At 38.9% G+C, this 20606-nt stretch overlaps 1 protein-coding gene across 1 annotated transcript in view; it reads left to right on the top strand.

Annotated features, from left to right (window-relative positions):
* The window catches only part of CSMD1 (CUB and Sushi multiple domains 1), a 1979019-nt gene that overhangs the window by 529482 nt on the left and 1428931 nt on the right, over nucleotides 1-20606 (top strand). The window lies entirely within an intron of this gene.

Genomic DNA, 20606 nt, shown 5'->3' with positions numbered 1-20606 from the left:
CATTCATAGATGTAGTCTTTATTTTGAAATTGTGCATACAATCAATGGTGAAACTGAGTGCTTGAATCCATACCGGTTTGAAATTATGGTTCCAAAAATGGGTCCTGAATTATATTAATTTTAAAAATTTGATTTTTTTGTCTTTAACAATTACTTCTGAAAACTTTTTTAAATGCTGGAACTGGGATATAAAAACGTGGTTTGGATAGTAATTTGATCTTGAAAATTAGTATGAGATACTTTGCTTATGGATAAAATGCTCACATTTAGAAACTGAATGGCTTTGATATTTGAAAAAAATGAGACAATGTGAAAGATGATAAACAAGTTTGAGAATTCTGCATTTGTAGACAAGGTAAGGCCAAGGACTTCATGTCTGACATTATCTACTATGTACTTAAGTTTTAGACTCTTAAAGCAGGAGCAGTAGTATTGAGATAATAGCTTTGAATCTTACAGGAAGGATAATACTCCTCTTTTGACTTCTTCATCCTACATTTTGAAGTTGTTATCAGATTCAGCGGTATACAGTAAATCACTTATAATTCTGAGTTGAATTATTAATTTTTAGTGTAAATACTTCCTTTGTTTTTATAACTGGGAGATGATAATCTCTACATAGTTAAAGTTGTGACAAGCTTGGTTTTGAACCCCTTTCTCCCAATCCAATTTTGCAAACATGGAACCAGTCTTCCTGCAATTTCATAAGTTTAGACTTCTGACAGAGGAATTTATTTCAGAAATATTTGGGACAATAAGTTATTTATCAGCTACTACAGTATGAAAAGTCTGATTTTTCACCTTTGCTGTGTGTGAAATGTATCTCAGGAATGGCTTGGCCTTAGGAATTTGGCCTTGGTCTATTCTTTCCAAGTGTGGTGGGATAATTTTAGTTATTCACAATGGATAGCTTTTTGGTTTTGTTTTTTCAAATGTGCCAAAGTCCTGTTGATTTAGGTTTATAAGTTACTTAGACAAAAGTTTGATAACCCTGGAGCATTTATTCTGTGCATTTATTGTGGACTTCATTATTTTATCCATTGACTAATAATATTTCACTCTCTCTTCTAGACTAGTACATACCTTTTCCATATTAATTAGACACCTTGTGGCATTAATTCTGGGTGGGATTTTCAAAAGTGTTATCTAAGGTTTTGTTGCTGTGACAGTGTACTATCTGAGCAATAGCTTGAAGTCTTCAGATTTGTTTATATAGGAATCAGATATCCAGCTGTGGTTACTCTACTGATAGCTGAGGGATACCAGAATGAATTCAATTTGGTGTTTGTGTCCTATGAGCTGAATGAGAGGCCTAGTCTATACTAAATTTCTTTTAGCTAAAATGAATCACTGGTGCACTTCTGTTGGTAGCAATGCTTGGGGCTGTAGTGAATATAAGGTACTATCAATCATCAGCACTTTAATCACCATTTACTTGGGCTATCTCTAAGATGGATTAGATGACCCAGCCACTTTTCTACACTAGCATTCCCCCCATGGCTCTCACTAGTAGAGCTGCACCAATATTAATCATAGTAATAAATTTTAGCGGGAAAAAGACTAGATACAGCCTTATGGCCCATGTAGACAAGTCCTTATGGCCCATGTCAGGAGTTTTTCTAGGGGAGTCAAATAGAAACCTCAAAAATAGGAGCTATGCTATGGTTGCCTCAGCTGCAAGTAGATCTTTGAATACCTCCCCTTCCAGCAGCTGCACATGAGACCCGATCCCATCCTTGCATGAAAACGGTGCTCTCTGCTTTTCTGGTTGAGACATAACAGACTATTCAAAGGAACTTCTCTTGATTGTCTGCAAGGAAAAGATAGACAGAGCCGTAGTCTGTAATATAATGACACTACTTGCTGGCCTATTTTCTTTTAAAACCCCGGTAGGAAGGGATGTAATTAACACTGACATAGATGGTGCCGCTCCCTGGTTAAACAAAATTATAATCTTTTAAATGTATTGGTGTAAAAAATGGCATTGTTCATCAGGTCTACACTACGGCTTAAGTCAATCTAATTTACATCACTCAGGGGTGTGAAAAAGCTCCCTCTCTCCCCAAGCAATGCAAGTTTCGCGCTGTCCACACTGGCACTACGTCAGCAGGAGAGTGCCTCCCGCCAACATAGCTTCCACTTCTCACTGAGGTGGAGTAAATATGCCAGTAGGAGAGCACTCTCCGGTTAGCACAGTGCGTCTTCACCAGACACGCCACAGCAGCGCAGCTGCCTGGGTGCAGCTGCACTGATGTAGTGCTGTAGTGTAGACTTGTCCTCAGACAAAGTGATGACTGCCACTCTCCAGAATAAAAAGGTGCAAAGTGTGTAAGTCACAAGAAAGGAGGAGTTTTGTGGATTTCCCTGGGAGGTCTGACCGTTGCTGACTCAGACTAGACAGATTGATGCACATGGCATTTGTGCTCCTGAGAGTGGCAAAAGGGACTTCTTCCCAGCATATTTAGGGCACTCCCATATACACCATACACTGGGAGTAAGTTCTTCCTTATTAATTGAATATTGGTCAGTCAGGAACAACATTCAAAGGGAAAAATTCATCCATAGAGAATAGATGTGTGCTGAATAATACAAAGGTAACACAAAGGACTTTAGAGCCACAAAAAATGGGCTTTTCATCACCCTATTCACAGGCATGCCAGGGGAGTTATTCCAGATTAATGCTGTTGAACTCTCCCTTGTTTCATGGCTGCAGATGAAGAGAAAGGTTCTGAAGAAGTCAAATATCAGGAACAGCGAAGTAGAAGGGTAGAAGAATTTATTTTCATGAACTTTCCACATTCTGGGAAGTTGCACAGTGTGCAATTGCAAAGCTAGCATTTTCCCCCACTTTCTTCTGAATAAGAAATTTAATCTGAATTAGCCCCTAATTGTTACACTCATACAATTAAAAAATCAAATCAATTTACAATAGATTAAGCTATAATTCCTTAAATAATAAAACTATCTTTAAAGAAAGATTTTAAAATATTATCATGTGGAAGATCTAACGTATTTTGGTAACACTGGTTCAGATCTCATGTCAGTTTTGCATTACTGTAGCTCCATTTGGCTAGATTCTCTGCTACACTAGTTTCCACTTTGCACAACACAGGGGATGCTGTCAGGGAGCTGGTTACTTCTTCTTAATTCTCTGTCTGGGTGCTGCCCTACCTGTGCCAGATGGCAGTGGTCCTCATGGGATCATCCATGAGGTAACAGTAGCTGAGTGCAGCCTACTCCAGCCATGCTTCCTTCTCACCTCTCTCCTCCTTTGCACCCTTCACACTCCTGTGCAAGGAGGGGGACACACGAGTCATCTATACTTACCCTACGCCAACTGAAGACTTTGCACACTGGCAGAATCCTCAGGGGAAAGAGAATCCCAGTTTCTGTCCCCTGCTGGGCCACAAGGCCCAGATTCCTGGCTATTGATTTTAGTGCCTTTACTCATGATTTACACTAGTAAGTATAGGAAGTGAAATGATAATCAGGCCTACTGAATGCTGTAGGTTGCTATGAATATGTTAGTGACGTTATTAGTATTAAATATCAGTGTTCATAGTCCAAGTTTTCATATTCATATTTATGTGATTTGCCTGCTGCCACTTAGACTCCTCATGAACATGAAATGTTGCATCTCATGAGTCTAACCCACTGAGCAAAATTTGTACTTAAAATAAATCTGACTTTCCTGCAGTAAGCTAGCAAAAGTCACCTAGGACTGTGAACAAAGAGATCAGAGTGGTCATGTAGCCAGAATTCAGTTGTTTTTTCTGCTAAGAACGAAACATGCTTCATCTCACCAGATTGCAAAGTTACATAGTCATTTAAAACTAGATTATCTGACACCAGAATTCTTTTTCTGTATATTTTTGAATATCAGTAACTATGGTAATCTTTCAAGATCTCGCATTGAGCACTTGCGCACTCTAATCCGTTGCAGACAGTATCATGGACTAGTTGCTATTTGCCGGAATTATTGTTGAAGTAGTGGAATTTCACATCAGGTGAATCGATATATATATGCAAAGGTCTGTGAAATTTCAGAAATAGTAATTTGCAGAATTTCTTTGTAAATTATTTAAGCAAAACTATAAAAAAAAAACCCCATGAATTGTACATATGTTGGCTGGCATTTTACCATTTACACTACTGGATCTTAAGGTCATAAATTGAATCTAAGACCTTACCTCAAATATAGGAAATGGAATTTTCAGTGGGGAAGTTTCTATCTAGCATTATTCCTACTGATTGTTATTTTGTATATAGAGAGAGGTGGCAGTGTTCTGTAATACATAGGGTAATGTAATACATGGGAATCAAGTGACCAAAGTTATATTCCCAGCCCTGCTAGTGAATTGCTGTATGACTTTGAACAAGTCATTTAACCTCTTTCACTAAATTTCCTTTCATTAAAGTGGGGACAAGAATTCTTACCCCCGTTTTGCAAAGCAGTTTGAGAACTACAGGTAGAAGTGCAAAAATGCTATTCTTATTATAAAATATTTTGTTTTTCATAATGATATCATTTTATTATAAAATATTATTCAAAAGGAAAAAAAGCTGAAACATGTTAACACTGCCCCATACATAGAGTACAACTTCAGAAAATTGAAAAGAATTTAATGGTGTTCACATTTTAAATGATATCCCGGAACAATACATAGATTAATACTTAATTCTGTAATGCCCCCTGTAGCGGGATAGTCTAATAACCAACCATCCTAGTAGTTAGGCAGTGGTTTTACAGTTTCTGCCAATCTAGTCATCCTTGAGGAAGACTCAGCCAAGTTGTATGTGGTGGACCTCAATCCTTCCTGAATGCTTAATACTGGGATTTGTGCTGCTACAGAGGAGGAGGGAGGCAAGGTAGGGGACCTGGGCCCCACTCTCTCCACAAGATCCCATCCCAGGGCCCTTATGGGGTTTTTCAAAGTGTCTGGATCAGTTATCAATCTTCCCCTGGGTCACTTCCTACCAGACTGGAGCTTCAATGTTTGGTGTGTGGTCGCTGGTTTAGAAGACACCCTAACAGTCCATCAGGAATGTCTACATTGCAAAAGAAAATCTGTGGCACTGACTCTCAGAGCCCAAGTGAGCTGACTCAGGTCAGCCATGGCCATGCTACTAGTTTTTTTATTGCAGTGTAGACATACTCTTAATGTCCTGTTCAAAGCAGTCTCTGTTAAGGCTTTCAGGTCCCCAAGAAGGCAAGGGGGGAATCGAGATCCCCACTGCTAGAGGAGCTTTAACAAGTTGTACCCACTCCTATCACAGCTTCTAGTGTCAGCCTTGCTTCCTGGTGCATCCTGCAACTCTTTCCCCAGTTTCCCTGGCCTACCAGTGTCCTTTTAAAATATTCCTCCACCATGAGCATGTCCTATACCTGTTGAGGGGTGGAGCCTCTCTAGACCAGTATTGCTCTATTTCCTAAGGCCGAGGTTCAGAATGGGGTCTGTAACCCCATCACGCTTTCCAGTGACATGGCACACCATCAGTCTACTAATCTGAGAATTCCCTGCCATGCATTTGATAAGAATACCCAATGGATGTTCAGTACACAAAATGCACCAAGAAAGAAAAAAATTAATTTCAGGTTCTCTGTTCCTTATCATTTGTAAGATGAAATGACCATGTTACTTTATCTTACATTATGCTACACTGTTTTCTGCCACTAAGCAGCAAACATCAGAAGCTTAAAATTAGCTAGGCATTTTTAACCTACCTCAGTTGAGATTCCAAATGTATTTTGGCATGTAGAAATGGTAAGTGCTTAAAAACAAAACAAAACAAAAAACTGCACAACAAAAAGTCAGGAATGCTCATAACATCTTGCCACAGTGTATTTTTCTTTGACGTCGTGAGAGCTTGTGTAAACCCTGTCCCTCTTTCCATTCCCCCTGAGCGCACACTTGTTTTGAGCTCTCACAGTTTTCTGCTCATGTGAAGCATTAACATTTTATAAAAAAGATCACCTTATTTCCTTGTATTTACTTTCCCTGGAGCTTCTTAAAAAAATCCTTTCAGCATCAACAGCAGTAGATGGTGGTCCATTTTCAAGGTAATGTCTTTGAAGAATTATCTGTCTTCATTTGTTACCCCCACTTTCCCACTGCTGAGTTCCTATATTTCATTTGTTTGTTTTTTCTTTTTTTATATGGTTCAATACTCCAGTCTCGCTAGGGACTGTGAAGGGCCAGAATTGTTCCTTATATTTACTCAGTGGGCCCACACAAGCATCAAACAAGTTTTGTTTCCTTTGGAGACTGTATGGTTTTTTTTTTGGACTTCACATGAACCCACTGAGAGGAGACCAGAAGCTTGAATGCCAGTGTGACTGTCATGGTTTGCCATTGCATTCATTGGTAGGCCTACTAGGTCCGCAAGTTGTGAGCCCAACTGTGGGAAAGCAAATAACTGATGTGCTTGTCATAGGACAAAGCAGGTCGAGTTGTGTATACTCAAAACGTTGAACCAAGTTTAACTGTTTAGTGTTGTACAGGAACAGGGTCATGTTAGCATCTTTGACTTACTGGGCCCATTTATTCCCTCAAAATTAACACAATAGATAGACTGTACGTTTGACCACTCTTTCCTGTGGACACCCTTTCCAGGTGACACAGCTACATCTGCACCTCTCTCAAGAGTAGAACCTCACAGTTCATGCTTTTGTTGATTGGATCACCTGGTGACAGCACCCACATTTAGCAAGCATATTACCTTCAGCTGACACACTGGATTTAGCCCCTGGTAGAGAATCCTCTCTGGGAGCTCTGACACAAAATTAAATGCAGGTACAGAAAAGAGCTCATCTAAAACAGAATATTTATCCATAGGAATGTCACAAGCAGAAAGAACAGGTTTAAAATAACAAAAGCTTAAACACATACTGTCTTACCTAAATTTCGCCTTTTTTGCCTGTTTAAGGAGGTTCCATTTAACCCAGGTTCCCCTCTGCAACTGCTGCCTCTCAGAGTCTCTGTCTACCCTGTCAATCTCTCTCTGCCCTTAAGTTACAGGGAGTCTTTGTATCCATTCCAAAGTCTCTTTGCTCAGAGTTCCCATCCAAAGATCTCCAGGGGTTTTGAGCACCATCCAAAGATCTCCAGGGGTTTTGAGCATGGCAACTGAACCTGACCAGACTGGGTTGTGCATTTCTCTAAAGGGTGTCAGAGGTAATCTTTCCACATTACACTTCTAGTATTGTCCATATGAGCATCAAACAACTGACTTTGGTCTACATTCAATCCTTGCAGGATTTGTCTCTTATTACCTTTTAGGCAGCAATACCTTAACCACCAAACTTTAGACAGATAATTCCCATATTTTTCAGTGAATCTCCAGCAGACAGTATAATGTGCCTCTAGTCTTCCCCTTTCAAAGGGGAAACTCTGCCTTTTTTAGGTTTCTTCTTATGTGTGAGTAGAATCAAAATCAATGCCAACACTGTTGTAAAAAAAAGTACAGGTATTTTAATAAATATTGTCTGGAGCTGCATACATTAGCTTAGACTTTGTCATTGATTGTTAGTGTATTTGACAATAGCATCTAGTGGCAATGGACCGGATCAGTTGCTCTTCTGTGTTTCATTAAATATTTGTCTCATGTACTATTCTGATAGTCTATTTGATGTTCTTTTCAAACTGGGTTCTTCATTAAATCTTTAAACCATGAATATATTTTTGAGTTTTTCTTTTTAATGAATGTAAAGCTTGAAATAAGATCCTTTTAGGCTGAACTTTATAGATGTATTGCTTTTTGGTACAGAAATAATTGCTTTCTTGAAATGAGTTTGGATACAATTGTCCCTTGTTAACAAACTTTATTAATATGCAAAGTTACAGAACAGCCTTATGTAAAAAAAAATAGTTTGTCCTCTTTTTAGTGAACTTTCTTTATTTTTTTAAAAAAACAAGATGTGCTCCTGTCCTATTTAGAATGAGATGGGAGGTGAGAAGGAGGCATGGCTGGAGTAGGCTGCACTCAGCTACTGTTATCTCATGGATGATCCCATGGGGACCACTGCCATCTGGCACAGGTAGGGCAGCACCCAGACAGAGAATTAAGAAGAAGTAACCTGCTCCCTGACAGCATCCCCTGTGATGTGCAAAGTGGAAACTAATGTAGCAGAGAATCTAGCCAAATGGAGCTACAGTAATGCAAAACTGACATGAACCAGTGTTACCAAAATACACTAGATCTTCCACATGATAATATCTTAAAAGCTTACTTTAAAGATAGTTTTATTATTTAAGGAATTATAGCTTAATCTATTGTAAATTGATTTGATTTTTTAATTGTATGAGTGTAACAATTAGGGGCTAATTCAGATTAAATTTCTTGTTTAGAAGAAAGTGGTGTTTTGGTGGCCACAGTATAATGTTGCGTGTTAGCACGCAAGATGTCAAGATTTGGGATTAGGAGAACTGTGGCAGTGATGTTTCTTTGTTCTACAATGCCATCTGTTAGCTAATCAGGTGCAGTAATGCTTTAGGCTCCAAGAGAGCTCACTTCAGCCCTGACACCCAGAGCAAAGTTTTGTTGGAATGAAACTTGTACAGAATAGTAGAGGCCTTAGTAAAATGCAAATTGAATCCTTCGTGAAAGTACAGATGCTCTGTGACCCCCACATTCTCCCTCTTTGTTCTCTAAATTTTATGACCAGGTTTAATTGTCCCTTGCTGGAAAGACCTCAGTTTATAGGGAACTCAGTTTGGAGGTCAGAGCAAGAAAAAGTCATTGTGTGGATTTGAGAGGATATAATACCAGAGGAAGAAGATGGAAAACAAAAATACAGTGTAGAAATTTATTAACTTGTACAGCTCCTATAATGACTGTAATTAAGAATTTTTTAAGTTACCATTAAAATGTGCAACAGTGCCCATCAAAGCTGACTCAGACACCCCCCAGCTATTCCACCCCCCATGGAAAATTTGCCTGTGTTGAAATATCAATTCAAAATAAACTGACATTCAGTCTAGTGCTGATTTGGGCGGGGACCAGGAAGCCTTCCAGAGTTACCTGAAGCTTGTCAAACTAGGGCTTAGGGACTGGGATAGGCAGTTCAGGAAAACAAGTTCCAAAGACAGGACCTTCTTGACAAAGTTCAGTACAGGGAAACAGATATACCCTCACAGAACTCATCTGTTGTGATGGAGCATATAAAAGTAGAATTCTTCTCCCTAAATCAGAAGAATATAAAATACAACATGAGACATTTAAAAAAAATGTACTTGCCTTTCAATAAGATAAATATTTTCCTGTGGGCAGCTATCTGACTGGCCTACTGGAATGGACAAGTCATCTGATGTTATTGTTTGATTCTTTAATTTTGAAAATGTCAAATGATTTTTACTTTCCAGCTGTCTTTTATTTGATCCCATCCGTGATGCAAAGGCTGTCACTGTAACCTGAGTATTATGGATTGGGCCTTCGAAAGTAAGATATGTTTGTAGTCCCCATCCCTAGTGTGATGGAGACCCTTAATTCTTTCCCCATCAAGAATTTAGTGACCCTCTTCCCCCAAGGGCCAATAGGACTTCAGTGTTCATTGATTCTACCTAGTGGCTGCGTAATAACAAGTCCTATGACTTCTATGGTTTTCCAGTTCACAGGTACAATAAATAAAGAACCAACATATAAGCAATATTTTATTCACAGATAGGAAAAGAATAAATTAAAAGATGGGGAAGGCAGCAGGAAAAGAAACCAAAGGTTAATAAATTAATGAGGCTCCAACCACTCCCACAATAAAACCGTACAAACTAAATACATGTAATGAGAAATCACATATCCAAATCTCCCCACAGGCCTGATCTGGATGGTGTTCTCCCTTTCTGTGAGGCCAATAGCTCTCCTTTTCAGCTAGCTGCAGGCCTTCTCAGTCCCCTAGCTAGCAGCGCAAGGAGGCCTCCTGTGCTCAACTGTGCAGCAGAATCTTGGGGCTCGGTCTTGCCCCTGTGGATATGGGGATTGCAAGTTGTTCTCAGGCCCTTTCAGAGGGAGGGACAAAATAACTGTTTCTCTTTTGCAGGAGAGGGCAACAGGCAGGCTGCTTCTCCTCCAGCCCTGACCCCTTGAAGTCAGCTCTCTCACTGTTCACACTGTCCCTCCAGGCTCAGCTGAGTCAGCTCACGTGGCCCAGACATATGCCAACTCAACAGGCATATAATTGATTATCCTAGCCTGTCAGGTGCCTGATCCAGCAAGCATGGGCCATGTATCCCTCCAGCACAACTCTGGCAGGCAGTCACAGTTACAGTTGCAGTCTCTGCCTCTGTGCTACTCCCTCTAGGAGTTGCTCCCTGAAGCCCCCACACTTGCAAGACGTACATGCTCAAATAACCTCTTAATTTCACGTTGCTGTTTTCCAGTATCCTAGCCCTAGTTCCATTTGAATTATCAGTCCAACTATCATGGTCAAGAAGGAAATTCTTTCCATACTATTTTTTAATCTGATACCATCCCTTCTCTTCTTTTCTTTTCTTTGTATCCCTGTATGGCTGGGCCCATTTGCTCCTGCCTCTGTTCAAGTCCACAAACAACTCAGAGACTTCTATGCTGGTAAAACACCTTGTGCAGTTTATTTACAATGTTGCTTTTGACAACCCTTATATGCTATACAGCCCTACTCCTTTGGCAGCAGTTCTCAAACTTCATTGCACCGCAATCTCTTTCTAACAACAAAAATTACTATGTGACCCCAAGGTGGGAAACTGAAGCCTGAACGGTCCTGAGCCCTACCAGCCCAGACAGAGGGCCAAAGCAGAAGCCCAAGGAATTCAGCTCCAGGCGGGGGACCTGTAACCTGAGCCACACTGCCCAGGGCTGAAGCTGAAGCCTGAGTCCCACCGCTTGGGGCTGAAGTCCCCAGGCGGTGGGGCTCGGGCTTTGGCATTGGCCCCAGGTCCCAGCAAGTCTAATGCCAGGTCTGGTGACCCCATTAAAACTGAGTCACAACCCACTTTGGGGTCCCGACCCACAGTTTGAGAACTGCTGTCCTGTGGTCTTAGGGAGCCTTGAGCTCCTGAGGCAAGCAGGGAAGAGCAATCTCTCTTTCCCTTTCTCTGTCTGCTTCCCCACTCTTTCTTCCTTCCTGTGCCTTTTTCGGTCCTCTGCCTAATGGCTTAATTAGCCTTCCAGCTCTCCTCCACTCACCATTTAGGCACAGCTCTTCTTAACGAGGTCTGTTCTGCAGTGTTTAACTTGAGCTGCAGTGACCAGAGTGCTGGCTCAACTGTTGTTGCCCAGCACCCTGTCACACTCAAGCAAACTAAGGCAACATTTTCTAGTCCTTATTGCTTGTTGACCTCAGGGCTTGTTTACACTTAAAATGCGACAGCGGCACAGCTGCGCTGCTACAGCATTTTAAGTGTAGACACCTCCTACGCCGATGGGAAGGATTCTCCCATCTGTGTAGGTAATTCACCTCCCCAAGAGGCAGTACCTCGATTGACTGAAGAATTCTTCCTTTTATCTAGTGCTCTCTACATGGGGACTTAGATTGGATTTACCTACACCATTCAGAGATGTGGATTTTTCACATTCCTGAGTGACATATTTATGCTACCTTAGTGATCTAATATAGACCAGGCCTCAGAAATAGATCACTATTTGAGTGCCCCTGGTTAAGGGGGGTAAAATTCAGTTACACCAGTTTCATGTTCTTTCTTTTGTATGTATGTGTGTGTGTAAGCAACATCAATACATTTAGAATTTGAATGAATGGTTAGAAATTATTACCTTTTAAGCTCAGTGCTTTTAAGTGTCCCAACTGATTTATTGAAGTGATACCCTAATCTGAACCTGAATTAAGGCATGCAGTCTGAGGAGTACACCTGGTCAGTCTGCACAATAGACATTTGATAGAGAAAAGAGGGTAAATTTTCTACTGTTTTCTTTGTAATGCTTAAATTCTCCCACTTGAAGCTCATTTCTTGGGGGTTTTCTTTTTCTTTTTTTTCTTTTTTTTGTACTGTGTGCTACTATTCAAACTATTAAAATATCTCCTTTCCTTAACATTTTCTGCAACTGTTTGCCAGAAAACAAAAAATGAATCAAGACAAAATAATTACTGCTTTTAAAAAAAACAAAAACAAAAACAAAAACAACCCTGGTTCCTGAGAACTTGTGGCCACACTAGGAATGTGCACTTTCAGAGGACTGTTTCTTGCTCTTATCATATAGTGTGTACATAGCTCCCATCAATACATTTAAGGATCTGAAAGCACTTTGCAAAACATCTAAGCCTCACAACAACCTCTGACTGACCAGAGATGACATTCTTGGTGGTTCAAGTTCATAGGCAATTCAGGTTTTTTTTTTAAATTAATTTCTCCTGTGTTCGCATCCATGGAGTTTCACTGACATTTCACTTTAAATGAAACTGAAAAACAGTTAGTTGTCCAAAAATTTTTAAGATTTGCTTGATTTCCATCCCAAATCATAAGAGGGTAGAGGTTAAAGAAAGCTCTTCGATGCTGTTCTGTGGCCTGGTCAACTCTAATGGTCCAGTAGGCCTCTTATATCTAGCTTTCCTTTTCTGTTTTCTGGTATGTGGAGACTTGAGAAAGCAGTTCTCTGCTAGTGTCATAAGTGGATGGCTCTTTCCAAGCTACTCAATGGCAACTGATTGACCTGATTCCCCACCTGCCGTCAGTCAATGACTGGAAAGTTCAACACAGCTGGTTTTTCCCAGATACCTTCAGAAAAGTGAGCTGCAAATCTCACCCGACCATCATAGAATGCATCACTTTAACCGAAAATTCCAAGGTAAAATATGGCCTAGCTTTATCTCAGTGAGTGTTCTAACCAACCTGAGTTCAGAGTCTGGTATTGAAACCTGAAACCAGGTAACTTTCACCTGGTTTCATGTTTCAGAAGGAAAGCTTCTCATTGCTCCGCTTGTCAGGTAGGAGATAGAGAAATTATTATTTTTCACCATTTTAAAATGAAACCCAGAGAGGGTAAATGTCTTCTCCATGGCCAACGCAGTGAGTCAGTAATATAACCTGATTCCTAGTTCTCTCCCCCATTGTTAGTGTCTTCTGCTCTGAAAACTCAGCAACATCTTTTCAACCTTAACAAAATATGTTTTCAACCAGTGTAGAGCTGTTTATTAATAACCACTGCATTTTGTTAGGAAATTTCTCTGAATTAAATTAAACGTTTTTGCCCAACATTGGCTTTTATTATGAAACCCCCAAATAACACCCAGAACCACTGTTCACAAATAACTTGTTACTTCAGTGAGATAGGGGACTCAGCATGCATTTTTGGTGGAGCAGTTGCATCCATGATTAAAGTTCTGTGGACTTAGCAAGCAGTTGGGTAGAGTTTCCTCTTCATTCAGGTGCTACTAGCTGCAGTACTTAACATACCCCCTTTAGTCCATCAATCAGCCAATCTTTCACGCATATATCTAACCTATCCTATATATATGATAAAATCACTGCGCACGTGTGTGTATATATATATACACACACACATGTGCAGTGTTTTTCATCTTTTCATGTCATTCTGGTCCCTTAATAGTTGTTGATCTTCTCTGAATTACCTTCAGTTTGTTACATCTTTTTGATACTGAGGTTTCCTGCATTTACATAATGTTTCATGTTTTTTTTTGTTTAATCAGGCTAATAATAAACTATATATATGGAATTCTACAATTAAAAATATGCATCAAAACAGGAATGACTAAATGACTGAAGCTTTGAGCTATTTGTTTTATCAATTTAAAAGGACTTAAGTCAAAAGAGTGAGAAACCTCTTTAGCTGTTACTGTACAATTAATACATAATTAGAAGCTAGTTATTTTACCCATTACTAATTGCTAGTTTCAGATTATAGTTATAATTTTGATAAACTTAGTGTGGATACTATATTTTATAATAAAACAAACAAGTATTTTTAATCTCCTAATCCTCAAATTAGTCTTCCAAGTGATCATATAATCATTTTGGGCCAGGATGTGACCCCCTTATTTGCACGGGCAGTTATTTGAGCAGTTATTCTCCTTATTCCCATTAAATTCATTGGGCCTACATGTGTAAGTAACTATTCGCTAATGAGTATAAACAATTCACAATCTGACCTAATGTATGTCTTCTCATCCTTTATCCTCAGACCCCCTACCCTTTCCCCCCACACACACACATCCCTTCCCTGTCATGTAGTCAGTCTCCTCCTGTTGTTCTCATACTAGGGCCAAATCTTGGAAACGTTTACTATAGTCATTACACTACTTTGCACTACAGGCCTGATCCAAAGTCCACTGCAGGCAAAGGAAAGATTGGCTTCATTGGGTTTTGGATTCAACTCTGTTTTTGATAGTGAGCATATGCAGATACACGCCTTAAATACAGATAAACACCTTCATGTATATTATAAAATCCCTGGGGCAGGGACTGAATTTTTATCTTTTTTGCAGAGCTCATGATCACTTGTGCATTGCATAAGTAATAGATAATTGAAGTCCATAGTGGTGCTTCACTAAGATGACACAAGTTCATAATTACATACTATTTTAATTTTTTAATCATCCTGAAAAAAATTGAAAACACTAAATCCATATATTGTTTCACTCTCTCAAAGTAAAATTTAAAAAATATATGTTTAGTACATGTCCTGTTTCATGCCATATCACTTCTCACCTATAATTGTTAAATTGTGTTGGAGTGATTGTGGAGCTCAGGCTATTGTGCAGAAAATATCTGCTGTGACCTGACAATGGGGTAGCTTGTAAAAGGTTGGAGATCTTGGCTCTATTCCTAGTTCATTCAGCTGACAATTGAGCTGGGCCAGGGAAAGAAATTCGGCCAAGTAGATGTGTGATTTCTATAGAAAGCTGATCAAGGTTAGGCAACAGTTCATGTAATGAGTCTCTTTTATTTACCGCTTCTGAATCTTCCCACCTGATTCAGGAGGATATGAAACTGGGCTATGTTGAACACTTTTTGGGAATTACCAGAGAACTTCAGATATTAACTGCCCGCTGCACCCATGAATGACAGTTGTCTGGTCTTTGCTAGCAAAACCATTTTAAATGCACTAATGTATTAAGATTACTCTTCATTGTCTCATATCTTCTTTAGCCCATATCATTATAATGGTTTTTATAACATTTCAAAATTATTTCTCCCTGATATGATGCTAAAGTTAAACACGGTCTCCTAGTGGATTTCTTTCACTGTTCAGTCACGGATCATATACTTTCAAAGGAACTTGCCTTAAGATTCTCAGAAGCTTGCTTACTGGATTGGTGCAAGAGGCATATGCCCTGATGTGGACAAATGTTCATACAGTCCTTTTGACCACACTGGAGTTGGAGTTCATCCTTATTTGTTCATCATAGATCTGTAGGTTCTGCCCAATTGTTAGAGGTAGAGAGCAAGCCTGGAAACAGCTTTTAACTGGCAAAAAAGGTATGTTAATGAACATACAGAAACAGCATCTCTTTTTAACTGAGAGACATGAGCACACTTATAGAAAAGTCCTATAGAATTATTAGGGATGAAATCAATAGGTGTCTATAATAATTACTCCTTCTAGTACCCAGCAAATTCATAGATATCCTCTTGCTAGGTTTTTTAACTATGTTAAACAAGGGATATAATTTCCTTATTACATCCTAGAGGATTTTGCCATATAAGGATGATAGAAGTGAGTCATGTGTTCTTGCAAAGCTAGAGAACTTTCAACCAAACATGCTTTTTAATATCTAAAACAATTACACAAGACATAAGTGAAATTTCATTGTGTGTATCAAAACAGAATGTGTACTTCCAAATCACTGTACCTTCCATAGGTATGAGGAGCATATGATCGTAAAGGGGGAGAAATGATGAACTGAACAAAACATGTGCAGCCAGCTACACAAGAAACATATATAGACTCTGCACTCTGTGGTGATAATTAAATGTGGATAGTCTTCACTGTAGCTCTTCATGAAATACCATTATGATTATGCATGCTTAAAAAGTACAGCAGAAAGTAGTGTGAACTTGAGTACTATAAAGTAAGGGCTTGAGTATGCCATTTAGGCACAACTGTGCCATGGAGGCAGTGCTGTGTCACACAACAACAGTGAAAGCTGAGGGGGAAAATAAGCTTTCTTCTGAGCAGGGATGTGCCCAAGCTTCATCATCCTTTAAATGGTGCAGCCAACTCATCCTGTTGCACCCAGCCTGTACAATGGGCTGGCGCAGAAGGGGAGGGTTTGGTTACAGTCAAATGACTTCCAGGCTCTTGTAGGTTGGCACATGCATCTGTGGGCACATAGAGCAGTTTCTGTGAGCATAAGGACTGTGATTATAAATGGCCTAAGGAGGCTCCTTTTGTCCTACTCCTGCTCACTTCTGATTCCACCTGACCATAAAAAAAACCACCATTATTGTAGGAATCATCTTTTTTGGGGGGCGGGGGGTATAGCTATTTTGTTTTTCACTTTGTTCTCTTAGTGTACTTTTTTCTTTAAAACAATTTTCACTTGAAATAATGAAGTACTAAAGAGCTCAGTTTGGGAAAAAAAAGGTGGCGAGTGAATGGACAGCTGCTGTGTGTAGGATGTTCAAATTATCTTTGGTGCTATGATTTCAGCTCTGCTGTAGGAGTATAGCAAATGGCATTAATGCAATAAAACTATACTGAGCAAATTTCAGTTCTGGCCTTACATTGGCAAAAAGGGTGTCTTACCATCATTGTCATATTTTATTTTTCAATCTCTAAGACATTCACACTTGCCCAATTCCTACCCACATGCCATCATTGCTGATACACACAACAAAGACTGCTTGAAAAATGACTTATTTATTGAAATAAGCCTTTTCAGGCAAGAGATGGAATATGAGAACTCAAATATATCACAGCCCTGACAACATGGTTACTAAGACTCTATGCCTGTTCTCTATAATAATAGAAAATAAATCTCTTTTAAATTAGCCAAGTTCATTACATGATTGTCAAATTTTGAATTGTGTAGCAATTTTTTCACTTGATACATGTCTCTCAGAATAAAATGAAAATGAACCAGAAGTTACATACCATTTCTGAACTATAGTGTACTGTATGGCATGTGCTGCAAAATTAAATGTCATACTCACCTTTTCAAAGGATGCAGCAGCAATGTTTTATGCAAATCTTTGAACATACCAGAGCATTTTAAAATTATTTGTCTTGTTTAACTCTTTACATTTTTAGGTTTTGTAAAGGTTTTTTTAGACGGCAGATTATAGTTTAGGAGAAGAGTTGAGGTTTTACCTTAAAGAAATGTTGATGGTTGCTTCTATATATAGTATATATGGAATCTGATTTTCATTTTAGACTTTATGCATTATGTACTTGGGGAGGGGAAGAGAGTGTCTGTCTAATAATAATAATCCTTAAAGAGTATAGTGTTTTTTATCCATAGAATTTAAGGCACTCTACAGAGGGTGTGTAGGATATAATTAATTATCGCCACATTTTTCCACTTTTCCCCCAACCTTCAAACATATATTTTAAGGCCAAAAATATCTAAACTGACTACTGCTGGAGACACTGGTAATATAGTGTGATTGTCAGAGACAATGATTATCTTCAGCTTCCATTGGCTTCACTTGGAATTCAATGTTTTTAGGATATCTGAGAACCAGGCCCTAGATGTCTCAAGCTGGCTACTGAAAAACATACTTGCAAAATTAATGGAGACTATCAAAAATTGTAGCCTCAGTGACTTACTTAGATTCTCTGGTCCCTGGTCCCTTGTCTATGCTGCTAGACTACTGCAGCTACATGACAAGTGACAGTGAATGAGACCAGACTCTGTGAGGACAGTGATTTTATATTTTTCATATTTCAACCTGCTGTTGGCGGTAATACCACCAAGAAACCCCATGAGTGCACTAAACGTCTAGCCTTCTTTGTCATTTCCTGAGTTTGGACTTCTCAGCTGGTAGCAAGTGGAGCAGATATTTCTGAATAAAGTGTCTGTGATCATAGGGAGTCATGAGAGAGGCAACTTGAAAGGTGTCGTATTGGGAGAGTAGAACTAGTACTCTGGAATTCTTGGTGCTGTGGTGTCCTGCACTCTGGAGGTGGCACTAGGTCAATTAAACATTTTCAGGGTTATGTCTGCATAACTTGAGGATTGCAGGAATGGCAGAAGTTCTGCCCCAAAGCCCAACTAATCTGTAAGAGGCTAGAACCATCCACTTTAGAAGCCCTGTGCCTCTACAACAGTTCTAGAACCCGTTGGCCATCCCACAAAGCAGCAGATCCGTTGGGGTTATACTGCTAAAGACTCCAAAGCCAGAGATTACATTATCTTTGCTCCAGATTTCACATGAGTCTTGTAAGGGATAATGCACATGCCTCTGCTCCCAACTTCTCTTGTCCTCAACCTTCCCTCTCTACGGCCACAGATCACTAACCCTTCACAGGATTCTTTGCAAAATCTGCAGTCATAAAGAGGACTGTGTTGTGTAGGCAGCTTAGCTCCCCGTCTTTGTGGAATGGGGCAGATCTGATTGTAGGGTCTCCTGTGCATTGGTCCATTTGGGAGAATGAAAGAGCGCAATATGTCTGTTTAAAATTTCTTAAATTTTTATTGGCTACAAAATTTCTGATCCTTAGTCTGATGTAGGTCAGGAATCAGACAGTCAGTGGACTTGTACTAATGAAAAGCTACTGTATGTGAGAGGAGAATCAGATTCAGAATCTTCACTTACTAAGTACTGGCTAGTGTTGCTTTTGTGTTGCTAAACTGCTGCCGTATTGCACCTTAGAGATGACTTTTATTTCAGTGATGAATGAAGTGATTACTTTAGTCCATAAACTCCTTGGCAATCCTTTTGGATCAAAGGTAGGAAATAAAAGTAAAATGTTATTTCTACGTATATATAGTAATTTAGCTGTTCACAATCTTCTTTAAAAGTTACATATAGAAGAACTTTTATTTTAATTACATTTTTAATCAGTAAATTATTTAGACCAGTGAATACCAGGTAGTAATATACAGAATATAGATACTACTTTACTCATGACAATAAGAATATGAATATTGCACATCTGAAAACTATATTTGAATGTTGCTTAATTCATTGAATGTGTTTCATTCTTTAGAAGATAAATAAAAGAGAAGTTAACCCTATAGGATTGTATCTAATTGAAGAGAATATGATAAAAGTTGTCAATTTAAATATACACAAGTGGTGTTTGGTGCCAGAAGTTGATGGGTTAAAATCCTAGAGCTTGGTTTACCACTGTGTACTCCAGTTTTATGCCACTGTAATTCCTCTGAAATCAGTGGAGCTACATTGCCATAAACCCAGAACAACACAGAAGAGATTCAGGCCTATAGGCTGCATCACCATATTAAAAGAGAGAGAGAGCGAATAAAATTAAATTGGATAGTTATATAATATACAAAGGTGGTGGGTTATGGAAAGAGAGGTGATGAGGTTGCAGCTGTTGTTAACTAGGTATTTTGCAATCTATTTCTGTTGGATCCAGTCCATTAGGATTTTTATTCTGGTTGAGTTACTAATAGAGGTCTCGGTCTTGTAAATTGTACTCTCATGAGTGACCTGTTTGAAATTACTGGGACTACTCACTTACTTATATGAGTAATGGCTCCAAGATGGATCCAGAGTTTTTTTACTGTGGTCTTGGCATTTAAGATGCATTAAATCTAGTACTATTGAGCAATTTTAGCAGGTAGTGGATAAAAGAGAATAATAATTATACCATATTTGGCACTACATGAAAAGATAAAAGGTCTACTCACAAACACTTAAAAACACTGATGTATGGGCTATTAGTATAAAATTATTGAGAATGGATAAGGGATGTTAGAACTTTATCAGTAATCATGGTGTTACCTCAGATAATTTATTCCAATTGAAAAATTGGAATAAACAAGTGTTGTGAAATTGAGAGTACAATTCAAGCACATGAAAGATTTAATTTGGACTAGTTTTCAGTTATTTAATTCAAGTTGAGAATTATTCTCTTCAACATCATGCATTCTTTGGGATTATATTCAGGGAAGAAAAATATAAAACATTTTAAATACATCTATTGGGGTTAGTGTAAAACAACATGGATAGAACACACAGGAATTTATTGATAAAATTAGAAAAAAATGACAAAGTCCTTGCAGGGGAATTGTAAAATGGGAGTTTTACCCTTATGGCACACTACAAAATGCATGAATATCCATTGCTAAGCAGATAATACTTCAATAAGGAAATACTCATGGGAATATATTTTGATATACAGGGACAGACCATTAACTTCAGTGGAGCATTTGACACCAACTGATGATTAGTTCCAAAATGTCTTTTGGTTAGATGTGGCAAACTCTTGTGCTGTTAATAATAATAACAATAATAATAATAATTAATAATTAATAATATAATTAATATAGTACATACTTAGTCCAGAGCACAGACAGAGCAGGTGGCTTAAACTCTGGGGAGAAACATGTAGAAGACCTGGGAAGAGGAATCCTTCCACTTGGTTACAGAGCTGCTTCACAGAGGTGTTTCAGTTCAATGGCTACTTCTGTGGCTCCAACCTTACCCTCATGAGTGCAAGTCCCACTCCTCCCCACTTCATACATGCTGCTG

Source organism: Chelonia mydas, chromosome 3 (genome assembly GCF_015237465.2).
Source record: "Chelonia mydas isolate rCheMyd1 chromosome 3, rCheMyd1.pri.v2, whole genome shotgun sequence".
NCBI lineage: Eukaryota > Metazoa > Chordata > Testudines > Cheloniidae > Chelonia > Chelonia mydas.
This window is presented reverse-complemented; position numbering and strand designations above follow the sequence as displayed.